At 29.3% G+C, this 13868-nt stretch overlaps 1 pseudogene; it reads left to right on the top strand.

The window, feature by feature from the left end:
* The first annotated feature begins 7225 nt into the window (after positions 1–7225).
* LOC148212262 (class V chitinase pseudogene) lies at positions 7226–8630 on the top strand (annotated as a pseudogene).
* Positions 8631–13868: the final 5238 nt, after the last annotated feature.

The following is a 13868-nucleotide window of genomic DNA, read 5'->3' as shown; positions in this document are numbered from 1 at the left end:
ACAGTACGAAGGTTTAAACCCTGACCTCAATACATGAGTCGATGTCATTTATCGATGGGTATGAAGTTTAAGGATTGGAACCTCTAACCTCAATGTAATTAGTAGATGCCATTTATTTGTGAGTATAGGCTCATATTGCCTTTAATTTAAGAGTTAAATGTTGGATAACATAAAAATAAAAATTAGAGCCAATTGGATAACAATTTTTTTTAACGTTTTAAACAATGAATCTCTATTTTGCAGGGTTGTATGTGTCCCTCTTTGTTACCACTTTAATACATTATAATGTCGGTGTTGGAGGGTGTCTCCTCATCTTTTTAAGTCATTCAAATATTTGTGGCATTAATAATAATGAGGTTCTAATTGATACATTTTAACTTTAGTTTAGATCAAACTTATTTGATGATGTCATAGTGTATAACGTCATCCTAATATAACTTAAGGATAAATTAAAGGGCGATTAGTGATAAGTTAAAAAAAATTAATATTTTATTTGTAAAAAAAAATCCTAAATTTAAATAGTTCAACAACTGTGTATTAAAGAGGACTTCAAATTAAAGAAAAAAAAATATTGTCACATGCAAGGATGCTTGTTATACTCCTCAATGTCTCCCATAATACTAAATTTACTTGAATACTTAGTCAATAGAGCAATATATTATCAAATATTTTGGAAATTTAAAAACCAAACTATAGCTAGTGGTGTGGATACTTACTTTAATTATCTTTTCTTTTTCCAAAAATTAATTTACTTACTTTTAATTTGTTTTTATATTTGTTGTATACTTTATAAAATGTTTTTAGAATTCAATCAAGATTTTTTAAACTCAAAAAGATAGTTTCAATATTTTTTTCGTTCCATGAGGTCGTAGCTTCAAGTTCTACACTAGTTAGGTAACGAGCTCCAACTTCTTGAGGTCATAGCTTCAAGTCTCCTACGCTAGTTAGGTAACGAGCTCCAACTCCTTCAGGTCCTAGCTTCAAATCCTACACTATTCTAATAAAACAATAACATCTTGCGTATGTACGAGTATGGGGACAGTGTGCATACCGCCCCAGGTATGAGGGCATAATGACCAAAGGACCGCCGACTCTTAGGTAATCAAAGGAAAAAAAGAAAAAAGAACTTCTATGGTAGTAAGGTAACGAGTTCCGTGTTATCTGTAAAATCAACGTGTGAAATCAGAAACAATTATACTTCTACTTTCGAAATTTTGCTCGAGAACTAAAAAATGTTTTAAACTGAATTACATAGAAAACAAATAAATTGAGATCAAACTGACTTATCTTTTAAAAACCTAAAAATAAAGGTTTTATGGGTCTCTTTAAATAATTATTATCAATTTTGCATTATTATTGTATCGGTCTCTTTTAATTACAACTTTGACACATTACAATGTTGGTGATACAAACTGACTACTTAGTTTTCTTGAATTTATTCAAATATTTGTGGCCTTAATAATTAGTATCTAATTAATTCACTTGAAACTTTTATTTTGATTAAACTTATTTGATGAATTCATGTTGTATATCATCATTCTAACATAGGTTAAGGACAAACTAAAGGTTTATTAATGATAAAGACTAAAAAATTAATTTCCTAATTTCATATAATGAAACAACTATATTGATTAAAGTTAAGTTTAAATAAAAAGATTAAGATGTCACATGCAAAGATCCTAGTCATACTCTCTGATTAAGATTTTACATACAAAGATCATAGTTATACTCTCAAGTATTAACTTAAATACTTTTTTTACACATTTAACTTAAATAATTAGTCAATAGAGAAATGTATAATTAAATATATTATACACTGTCAAAATGTCCTTGGTAGAAGGATACCACCTCAATAACATGTCCATGACATTGTCAAAATGGTTCATTCATTTAAGAGAAATTTTTTTTTTTTACACAAAGGAATGACAAGATATCATTTCTCAATGAGCTTGAAGTTATTTGCATTTGAACAGACGACCTCAAAGTAACAAGTAGATTAATTTTTCGGTGAGTTAAGTTCTTATTACCTTTAATTTAAGAGTTAAATGTTGGATAACGTAAAAATAAAAAGCAGAATCGAATTATATAAAAAAAATTAAAAGAAAAATTATTATTTGTTCGTTTTAAATAATGAATCTCTATTTTTTGGCTTGGTTGTTTATGTTTCTCTTTGTCACACTTTGATACATTACAACGTATGGTATTAGAGAGTGAATGCTTATCTTTTTAAGTCGTTCAAATATTTGAGGCCTTTATAATAGTTAGGTTCTAATTAATTCACTTTAACTTGGCATTTATAATAATTACGTAATTCTAATTAATTCACTTTAACATTAATTAAGATCAAACTTATTTGATGATGTCATGGTGTATGTCGTCATCCTAATATGGCTTAAGGATAAATTAAAGGGGATTGATGATAAGTTGAAAAAAATTAATGTCCTATTTGTCCAAAAAAAATCAATATCCTAATTTTATATAACGAAACAAAAATATTATTTTCGAAAAATTATTTTAAGTTGAAGGAAACAAAAATATTAAGACACATGAAAGGATCCGTGTTTTACTTCTTGATGTTTCCTATAATACTAAATTGACTTTTTTTTTATTAATACTAAATTGACTTATACTTAGTGGATAGAGCAATTTATAATTAAATGGAGCAATTTATAATTAAATGTCTTGTAAAGTTAAAAACAAAACAAATCTAAACTATAAAATAATAATAAAAAAAAAAGTGCATGAGGTCAGCATACTAAGTCAATAGAGAAATGTAAAATTATAATTTTTATTCTCTCATTTTTCTCACGAAAATTTTTCTTTTTAACTTTTTCTCTCTATTAGATTTTTTTGAAGCATGTTTCATACTCTCCAAAACTTTACTTTAGGTCTTTTCTATCTTTTCTAAGTAACATGTAGTTTTGCTTTCTCCTGCAGGCATAGTTCTCAGTCTTTAGATTTTATTCTCTCCCTACAAAATTTTAAAAAAATTGTATTTCTTTACTAACAATGGCAAGACTTGTCAAAAAAAATTGCAAACCATCTACAAAATAGGGTTATACCTTATTTTATGGTATATATATTGTACTTGCCATACTTACTATTCTCATTTTTAGTAAAAAAAAAAATTATATATATTACATCATTTGATTAAAACTTGAATTTCGATCTCTTTCAAACTTGACTAGCTACGAATTATCATATTTTTGTTGAGTTGTTTTAGCCTTTTATTACTATGAGTTTTATCATCATGTGCAATGCAAGTAATATATATGTTTAATTTATTTTATCTTATAATTAAATAAAGACTAAAATAAATTGAATTACATTTCTTAATAATATAAATTGTTAAAAGTAGTGTAACAATAATATTAACTTCAATAATCTCAGTCCAACAAACTATTTATAGCTTTCTTTGTACATCACCAATCTTATGGGTACGGTATAATGTCGCTTCCACATCATCTGAATTACTAAAGTAGTTGAAATGGATAATTGGGTTAATATCAACCCTGACATCCGTAGATGACAAATTGGTGAACCTTCAGAGAAGGCACGAGTGATCTTCTCCATTAGGATCACTACACTGAAATATAAGTGAAGTTCAGTATCGAATTAATAACTTGAAAATTTTAAATTTACAAAATAGAAATTTGTAATTTAATAAACATGCTGATATTAAAAAATATATTTACTGGCAATTTCACAAGTATTTTGAACAAAAAAAAAATTAATTACAAAATGAAAAGTAACACAATATCATAAAAGAAAACAATCAAATCATGTCTATGCATATAAGTTTTTTAAAATAGGCTTACCTCTGGTTTGGTAACGGGTAGAAAAATACCACTGTATGAATTCATAAAAGAAAAACGAGAGGCAACAAATAGAGAATAAATGGAGCTGAAGTGGTTGGTGAGAAAAATATTGTAGACTAATACCTTTTTTAGAGTCCATTGAAATGTTATAAAACTTATGAAATTTTATCCTTAATTAAAATTGATATAAATATATTTGAATTTGACAAAACTTTTTGTATTCAAGTCTTTGTGATTCCAAATGTTTACCAAACTTATGATGCATTTAAGTTAAGTTTTTATTTGCTCACAACTAAATTTAGATTAATTTATATTTTGTTTATTAAAAATTTCCTCAAATACTTACAAGATAAATTTTATTATGTATATATAAGATTTCGTAATATATGACACGGACATTTTGAAATTGCTGCTTAATATATTCTTAATGGATGATATTAAAAACTAAAACATATCTTTTCTACCGTTTACAAACCCTAAAATTAGTTGTGAACATAAGTTTAGGTTGACCATAAATTGCACATGTAGTGTGAAAGCAATTATTAGTATATATCTAGCTAGTATTGCTCACAAGTTCCCACAGTAAAAATTAGGAACCAGTAAATTATATCTATTTTGAAAATTCCCACATAGAGTTAAATGTTGGATAACATAAAAATAAAAATTATAGCCGATTCGATAACAATATTTTGAAAGAAAAATTATTATTAGTTCGTTTGAAATAATGAATATCTATTTTGCATGGTCGGATGTATCCCTCTTTGTTACCACTTTGATATATTACAATGTTGGTGTTAGAGGGTGTCTCCTTATCTATTTAAGTCATTCAAATATTTGTGACTTAAATAATATTAGGTTCTAATTAATATACTTTAACTTTAGTTTAGATCAAACTTATTTGATGAAGTCATAGTGTACATCGTCATCCTAATATAGCTTAAGAACAAATTAAAGGGTGACTAATGATAAGTATAAAAAAAATTAATATCTTATTTATCAAAAAAATGATATACTAATTTTATATAATGAATGTATTAAAGAAGACTTCAAATTAAAGAAAAAAAAATTGTCACTCACATGCAAGGATCCTTGTTATACTCTCGATGTCTCCTATAATACTAAATTGACTTGGATACTGAGTCAATAGAGCAATATATAATTAAATATATTGGAAAGTTAATTACCAAACTATAACTACGAAAATTTAAAAACCAAACTACAACTAAGTGCGTGTGTATACCTGCTTTAATTATCATTTTTTTTCCAAAAACAATTTACTTACTTTTACTTTGTTTGTTTATGTGTAGTATACTTTTTAAAATGTTTTTATAATTCTTATCAAGAGTTTTTAAACTCAAAAAGCATGTTTTCAATATTATTTCTTTGGTTCCATAAGGTCGTTAACTTCAAGTCCAACGCTAGTCAGGCAACGAGCTTCGTGTTATCTACAACATAAACTTGTGAAATAAAAAAAAATTATATTTTTACTTTTGAAATTTTGTTGGAGAACCAAAATATGTTTTCAAATGAAGTATATAGAAAAGAAATAAATAGATAATAAATTATCTTATGAGAGACAATTCAATAATTATTTTTCGTGTTTAAATACTTATTCTCCATTTTGCAATATTATTTTATCGGTCTCTCAATTACAACTTTGACACATTACAATCTTGTTGACACAAAGTGGCTATTTAGTTTTCATTAATTTATTCAAATATTTGTGGCTGTAATAATTAGTCTCTAATTAATTCACTTTTCACTTTAATTTTGATCCAACTTATTTGATGAAAGACATGTTGTATATCATCATTATAAGACTAAAAAATTAATTTTCTAATTTCATATAATGAAACAAATATATTGATTAAAGTTTAGTTTAAATAAAAAAGATTAAGATTTCACATGCAAACATCTAGTTATACTCCAGTTTTGTCTTTAAGTATTAACTTAAATACTTAGTCCATAGAAAAATGTATAATTAAATATATATTGAAAACTTAAGAGTAGACGATCTAAGATATAAACTAAAAGGAAAAATGTGAATAATGTCAGCATAACATATGAAAAATATTAATTTTATAATAGAATTATGATAATAAGTGTGAACTAGAAAGAAAAAGTTAAAGCGAGATAACTTAGCGGTAATTGGCCTATATTTCTAATCAAGAGGTTGTGAGTTCGATCTCCACCCTCACATGTTGTACGAAAATAAAAAAAAGAAAGAAAAAGAAAAGGAAAGAAAGGGGTCCCTCGTCAATAATGACACATGAGAGATATATCTAACTAAACACTATATTATATATTGTATGCAGAAAATTTGGAAATACAGTTTTCAAAACCAATTTTTTATGTTCTTGAATTTTCATTATGAAATTAAAAAAACAACAAAACAATGGAGTGGTTAATTGTTGTTGGGGAAGCTATAGAGCGCCATGAGCATTCGTCTAGAGTTGTTGGATAGGCAACACTGACTTAAAAAGTAGGTAGGAACAGTGCACTGGAACAGTGCCGAGCACACCTGAGAAGGTCAAGTGTTGTCCTAGCAACCCTACTGCTAAGCACATGACAGTGTACCCAAATGAGCTTGCACCAAGTGAATAAAAGCTTGTCTCCACAAGGATTGTACCGCTATTATATTTCACTCTAGACCTTAACTTGGGAAATCGATAACCAAATAAATAATTAGTTGTTTCTAAAACGTTAAACTATAACTAAATGCATGTACACACAAGTAAAAACATACGAACAATAAGCTAGTAAAAAAAATGACAGTGAATTTCGCAAGAAATGATAATGGGAGAGGTTAATTAATTTTACTCAACTCCATGCAGTCGAAGCTGTAGCCTCGTAATCGAAACTGCTACTAGCTAAACAAACATGATATGGTTTCGAACCATCCACAACTTTCATTGCTTAAATAAAGAATTGATCTAGTTCTTAGGTAGCACTATAGGCGTTAATCCTATACGTAAAGCTAAACATTAATAGCTATGTCCAAGCATCTATTAAAATTTATAGATCTAACACCAAGTAAAGCTACACACGTGCATCAAGTTTTTCCCAACATTAATAGCACAAATAGTTAGTCCAAAGATGTTGATTACTCATTTGAGAACATAACAATTAATAACATACTTTACTTGAATAGCTCCAATACAAGACAAAGGAGTTTACAAGTAAAATTAATGGAAGTGTAATAGGACAAAATAAAGTTAGATAAGTAATAATTAAATATAATGTAGTAGAAATAGTGCTAATAGGCCAGATGTATTAATTAAGGTAATCAACAAGTGGATATAATATAAAGAAATAGAAGTAGGGAAGGTAGAGATGGAGAGGGAGACTTAGTGACGATGGTATCTCTTCAAAAATAAAAGAAATAAAAAATAATAATAATAAAAAATTTAGATGGAGATGAGATGGAGTAGTATATATATGGCATTGGTATGGAAATATAATCACAAGCTAGCAAGAAGTAGTCAAGTGCATTTTCTTGATTAATATCAACAAAACTAGTCGTTTTCTTGTTGTGTTTTCCTAGATTCATTGAAATGGCTCCCCCGTCAAAACCCACAAGCTGTGTGAACGGTGGTTATTGGCTGAGCAGCACAAACCAGCAACTTCCTCCTTCCAATATCGATGCTAAACTCTTCACCCATTTATTTTGTGGCTTTGCTGAGATCGACCGAAATAGCTATGAAGTTACCGTTCCTGCTTCGCAAGCGACCCTAATCAATCAATTTTCTTCAACTGTCAGAATGAGCAATCCTGATGTGAAGACACTGTTGTCCATTCGAGGAGACAGAGACGTATTTGCTAAAATGGCTAGCGAACCCACCTATCGTGATGGATTTATTCAATCCTCCATTGAAGTAGCAGCAAAAGGCAAGTTCAACGGTCTGGATCTCCAGTGGTTGTACCCATCTTCTGAAGAAGAAATGCAAAACTTTGAAATTCTCCTTGGTGCATGGCGCCAAGCTGCTGTGGATGATGCTAAAACCTACCATCGACCACAATGGATCCTTGTTGCTTCCGTCTCCAACTTACCCTATGTTGAGAGCAGTATTGTGTACCCAGTTGAAGAAATCAAACAAAACTTGGATTGGGTAAACCTCATTTCTTACGACTTTTACACCCCAGCTTCCTCCCCCTCTGCTACTGGACCATCCTCTGCACTCCACAACCGCATGGCCAGATCCTTGTCCGCAAATTTTGGAATTGACGCTTGGATTCAAAGTCTTGCCAATTTGCCTCGTAAGCAGATTGTATTTGGAATCCCTTTCCACGGCTGGGCATGGAAGCTCGCCAACCCCGACAAGCACGACGTCTTTTCAAAGGCTCTTGGCCCAGCTAAGGGAGATCAATATATTTCTCAAAACGGCCAAATCGATTATTCCAATGTCAAAAGGTTTATAAAACAGAACCATGCTCAATATGTGAAAGATGACTCCCGATATTCAATCTCCTACGCCTATGCTGGTACCACTTGGATTGCATACGAAAGTGAATACACCATTCCGGATAAAATTTCATCTGCAAAGTCAAGCAAGGTGCTTGGTTACTTTGCTTGGAATATTGCTGCTGACGACGAAGTCAACACTCTTGCTAACGCAGCCCAAACCAATTGGTCCTAATTTCATTTCCTCTATTTTTCTTCCCATCTTCAATCAGCTTTCAAATCGTTCAATAAAATCAGCATGCTATGCTATGCTACATGCTACATTGCCTTTTAATTCTAAACACTATTTAGCTTCATGCTATTGCTATCTTCTTTCACTTATTGTATTTCCTACCATTCAATAAAATTGCTACTCGATTTCCTTTTCATCAGCTTTCTTCTCTCCTTTTGTCTTCAATAATAAACAAACTGTTTGTACAGTAACGGGGAATGCTCAAATTCTTAAAGTTTTAACATGTTTAGTTTTGATCAACCAAACAATACAATTCAAGGACTTGTGAATAGATCAATCATTTATAGGTTGAAAATCTTGTCCCATAAATCCACGCTCGTACTCATTAGTAGTGTATGGAATCGTTTCCGAGCACTACATGCAAATATATCATAAAGTCATGCACATACCATATCTAAAAAAATTCAGTGATTTGGATCTATTTAAATTAACTCTTATTGAAAATAGTAGGTAATTGAGCTAAACTCGTCAAACCAAGTCATCCAATCAATAGAGAATTTTATAAAGAAATAACGTTGTTAAAAAATGGCAGCAACTTTGTCATATATATGAAGATTTCATATCATATGAAATTACAATTCAAGTTTGATTTATGATTCAAATAATTTTCATTAATATACTACTATTTGTTTTTTGAAATTTTCTTTAACACCAATATTTTTATATAAACATTACCTGTATTTTTAGATATGCTGATTAAAAACGAACAATTGTAACCTAATTAAGTCACAATTAAGTTTTTTAAACAATTTCCATCAATTTGTATGATTCTCATAACTTTTTTTTTAAATATTTGTCGAGATCTACACTCTATCGACATTTCATTCAAACCAAGATCGAGACATTTCAGTCGATATCGACGTTCTGAACCATGATAATGACAAATTTGTGATACGAAGTTCGATGTCCGTGGCATTGTTTAAAAATGATCTTTTATTTAATAGTTAAATGTTCGTTTTAAGAGAGAACTTTGATCTGCATCTGCTTCTCTTTTAATATTTTATTCTCTAATAATGGTGCTTGGTGTGTGTAAGGAAGATAGAGGCGTTGGCAGTTACTTTTATCTATTTAATTTTTTGTCAAAAAATAATAGACACATAAATTGCACCATAAACAACTAAAATGGAATTGATAATTTAAAATTGGTTTTGATTATATTATCTCCTTTTTTTAATAATAACTTTATTACTTTTAATTTGTTTGTTTATTTGTGGTATATATACTTTCAAAAATGTTTTTAGAATTTTTATCAAGATTTTATAAACTAAAAAAGTAAGTTTTTAATATCATTTCTTTCGTCTCTTGGATGGTGTAGTGGTAGGGCCTTGAACTTTCTTCTATCTTTTACAATCAGGTCATCGGTTCAAGTCTTAATTTTGTCAAGCAAGAAAAATAAAAAAAAATTAACTTTTAATATTTTGTTGGAAAACTAAAAAATGTATGAAACAAATGTACATATGAAACAATGAAATTGAGAATAAACTATCTTAAAATTTTTAAAACGTAAAAATAAAAAAGAGAGATAATTCGAAAATTATTTATTTTGAGTTATTATTTTATGGGTCTGATTTCCCTTGTTCATAAGGGTAAAAATAAGCTGAATGTGTGCCGTTTTGTAACGTTTTAAACTCGGAAACCGTGTTTTAAGCTTGGTATAGTATCCAAAACCTTTCATTTTAAGTTAACTTATGTTATACATGCACATAGGACGTTTTTACATCATTTAGAGTTGATTCTAACGGAAATTACACTTTTTTGCAGAAACATTTCGAGCTAGACACCTGGCGCCTTCCCCAATCCCGAGATTGCCCTTAATGTAAAACGCATGTTTTGGTGTGATTTGAAGCCTTCCCAAGCTCTGCCACGTGTCGTCCGTCCATTAAAGGTTGCCAATTCAACAACTACCCAACAAAAAGGTGTTTGAAATGGATGGCTCTCCACAAAGCTCTCAACCTCCTAACCACCTTGAAGTCCCTATAAATTCAGCAACTCATTCTCTTCATTCATCATCCCGGAGTGATCATTTTAGCTTTAGACATTCCTTCTATGCCTATTTACGTTTTCTCTTTTAGCCTTTGAGTTGTTATTGCTTTAAACCTTGTTAATTTCTAGTTTACCCTTTATTTCTAGCCTGTTAGACTAGAATTGTAAGTTTTAGTCTTGTTTAATTAAAATTTCCGCAAGTTCTTTGTTACTCTTATCTCTCTCATTCTCATTACGAAGTTGTAATCACTCAACCTTGAGAAATCGACCCAGCACTGCTCCCCAATCTTGAAAGAGAACAGGTTAGGGTCATTTGGGTTGCAACTCCACAATTTCCAGCTTGTTTTAATTTTACTCATCTTTTAATTATGTCGTCTACTTCCATCAACATTAAATTCTGTTTTTCCTTTATCATCATGAGATAAATTATTTTTCCCAAGCCCGGTTATGGATAGTTAGTTAAAGTTTTTAAAATCCAACAAGGCAAAAGGCGTTTTTCTCCTCTTTTATCACTTAAAGTTGTTTCCATAAGTTGGAGCTTGATTTGGCCAATTAATGTTTTAACCAAGCATCAATACTAAAAAGGTTGATACGTTTTCACAACTTTACTGATTTAACTTTAGAGAGAAATACTTTAGACATAAAGATTTCGCTCGGGTAGCCTAGACATAGGACCTCGACCTAAGGTTACGGTTCGTTTTTACTAAATTAAGTTCTTTTTTCTAATAGACATATTAGGAATGGACTTAAACCTTCAAAATAACTTAGACATAAGAAGATGGCGAAGTAAAACCGAAGAAAATTTATAAGAGGCGCCTGGCGCCTAGTTGGAAAAAGTTTGTGTATTTTTAGTTAATTTGAAGTAACTGGGCTGGGTTTATTGCATTGAGTTTTTAAATATCAAAACCAACATTATCCATATTATTTGTCACCCCAAATCCAATTACAAAGTCACCGATCATTAACATTTCCTATAAAAAGACTTCATTTGTCCCTGAGGATCGATACTCGGAATATTCATTCCGGTTTTACTACTTGTGACGGGTGTACACTTGCGCTCTCATTTATTTTGAATCCAAAATCCCAAACAGGGTCTCTTAATTACGACTTTGACACGTTACCATGTCCGTGTCACAAATTGTCTGCTTAATTACTTTTCCTTAAATCATTCAAATATTTGTGAATTTAATAATTAGGCTCTAATTAATACACGTCTAACTTTAGTTTAACTTATATTACAATGTCATGTTGTTTATGATTATTATTCTAACATAGCTTAAGGACTAATTAAATGTTTATTAATAATGAATCCTAAAAAAATTAATTTCCCAATTCCATATAACGAAATAACTACATTAAAGTCTACCTTAAATATGTCACATAAAATTTCAACCAATTTTGTATGTTTTCAAATTTTATTTATAAATTAAAAAAGCATTTTTTAAATTAAAAAATATGGAATGGTTAATTGTTGAAGAGAAGCCTACAAAGTGCCATGTGGAATTCAGGTGTGCGATAGACTCCACCAACCCATAGTAAATAGGTAGAGTGCACTGGAACTTTGTCCAATCACTACCAGAAAGGGAAGAATAGGTGTTGTTCTTGCAAACCGCAATCCTCATGCTAAGCATGTGAGAGTGTACACAAACGAGATTGCAACACAAGTGATAAGAGATTGTCCCTACGGACATTGCACCATTGTTTCACGTTACACCTTAACTTGGGAAATCGATAACCAAACAAATATTTGTTTGTTTCTAAAATATTAAACTATAACTAAGTGCGTGTAAACACAAGTGAAATAAAAAGAACAAGCACCTAGTGAAAGATAAAAAAAAAAAAAAAGAAAACGAAAGAAATTGGTATCTACTCCTTCCCTTGAGATATGAGAGATTCAAATACCTATACACATAATTTGTTGTACTAAAAAAACCAATCTAAAAGATAAAATAAAATGAAAAATATGCATGATGTCAAGCATAAAAGATGAAAATAGATGATTTTATAATATAATATTGATAATAAATCAGAACTAAAAAAATTCTATGTCGTTTTTAATTAAACAAGAGAGCTAGCTTTCATAGAGTCTTGGGTCATTTCTTCGCTCATTAATAATGATCCAGGAAAGTAAACCACTATCTAAACAACTCAGCGGTAATTGACGTATATCTTAATCGAGAGGTAGTGAGTTCGATTTCGGACCCCACATGTTCTACCTGAAAAAAACTATCCAACCAATTAGCACATTATATTATTTATATATAGAAAATTTGGCTGGTTTGCATTTTTAAATAAACTAGTCTTTTCACCCATACATTACAATTTTCATCTTTTTAATTTTATCTAACTTATGAAGATTAATTTTATTTTTAAAGATGAAAATGTATTGATATTTTTTCAACAAAACAATAAAACTTGATATAAAAAACTAACGCTAGATTTGAATACAATTAATATAGTAAAAATGAAATTAACAAATTTTCCGAAAAAAAAAATTTAAACATGAATAAACATTTGAAATACGTGATATTACAAAATAGAATGGCAAGAGCAAACTTTAGCATAAAAAAATCAAACATAAATACAATTTTTTTTCTAAAGACATCGAACTTCCATTACAGTAAGTGTGAAACATAAACATATAAAGTTAAATACATAAATACACATGTGCATTAAGTATATAATTTTAGTAATTTAATTGTATTAAAATTTATATTTCATACATTTTTCTAATATGTTACATTTTTATTTAAATTCAAAACAATCATAATCTAAAACAATCATTAGAATGGCAAAAATAGAAACATCAACTATTGAAAAGAAAAATGTCCAACAACAATTTCTTCAAAAATATTAATATTAATTATAAATAACTAAAAAATAGTTGCATCTAGAGCGAGGGATCAAGATCAAATCTTAAGCATTACAGTTTCTTTGAAGAAGAATTTTTCTCATGTAACCTTATTACTTTGTCAAATTAAAACTACCATGTAAAATTTAGGATGGTTATTGATGTGAAAACAGAGAATCAGAGATTCATTCAATTAAAAGGAACTTATTTTATGTTTTCAAATATGATTTTGGTAGAAATTCTTTTTTAAAATATAAATAATCTTAGGTGTTTTATTAACATATTTATAAGTTGTTGGTTCCTATAAATATGTAGTTTAATCTAGAGTATTATTAATTAATTTATTAACATAAATATTATAAATTTTGTAATCATTAGTATTTTACAATGTCGATGTTGAGGCCAAGGATCGAAGGATAGGCTCCTCGCTAGCGAAGGAGACCAAATTGTTTATACTAGGTAAAGACACTTTGTGTGAAAAAGTTACATGTCTATATCTCATTGTTAAAAGATGGATCTTTC

The sequence above is a fragment of the Momordica charantia genome (genome assembly GCF_013281855.1).
Source record: "Momordica charantia cultivar OHB3-1 chromosome 3 unlocalized genomic scaffold, Mcharantia_2.0 BLBB01000003.1, whole genome shotgun sequence".
Lineage (NCBI taxonomy): Eukaryota > Viridiplantae > Streptophyta > Magnoliopsida > Cucurbitales > Cucurbitaceae > Momordica > Momordica charantia.
This window is presented reverse-complemented; position numbering and strand designations above follow the sequence as displayed.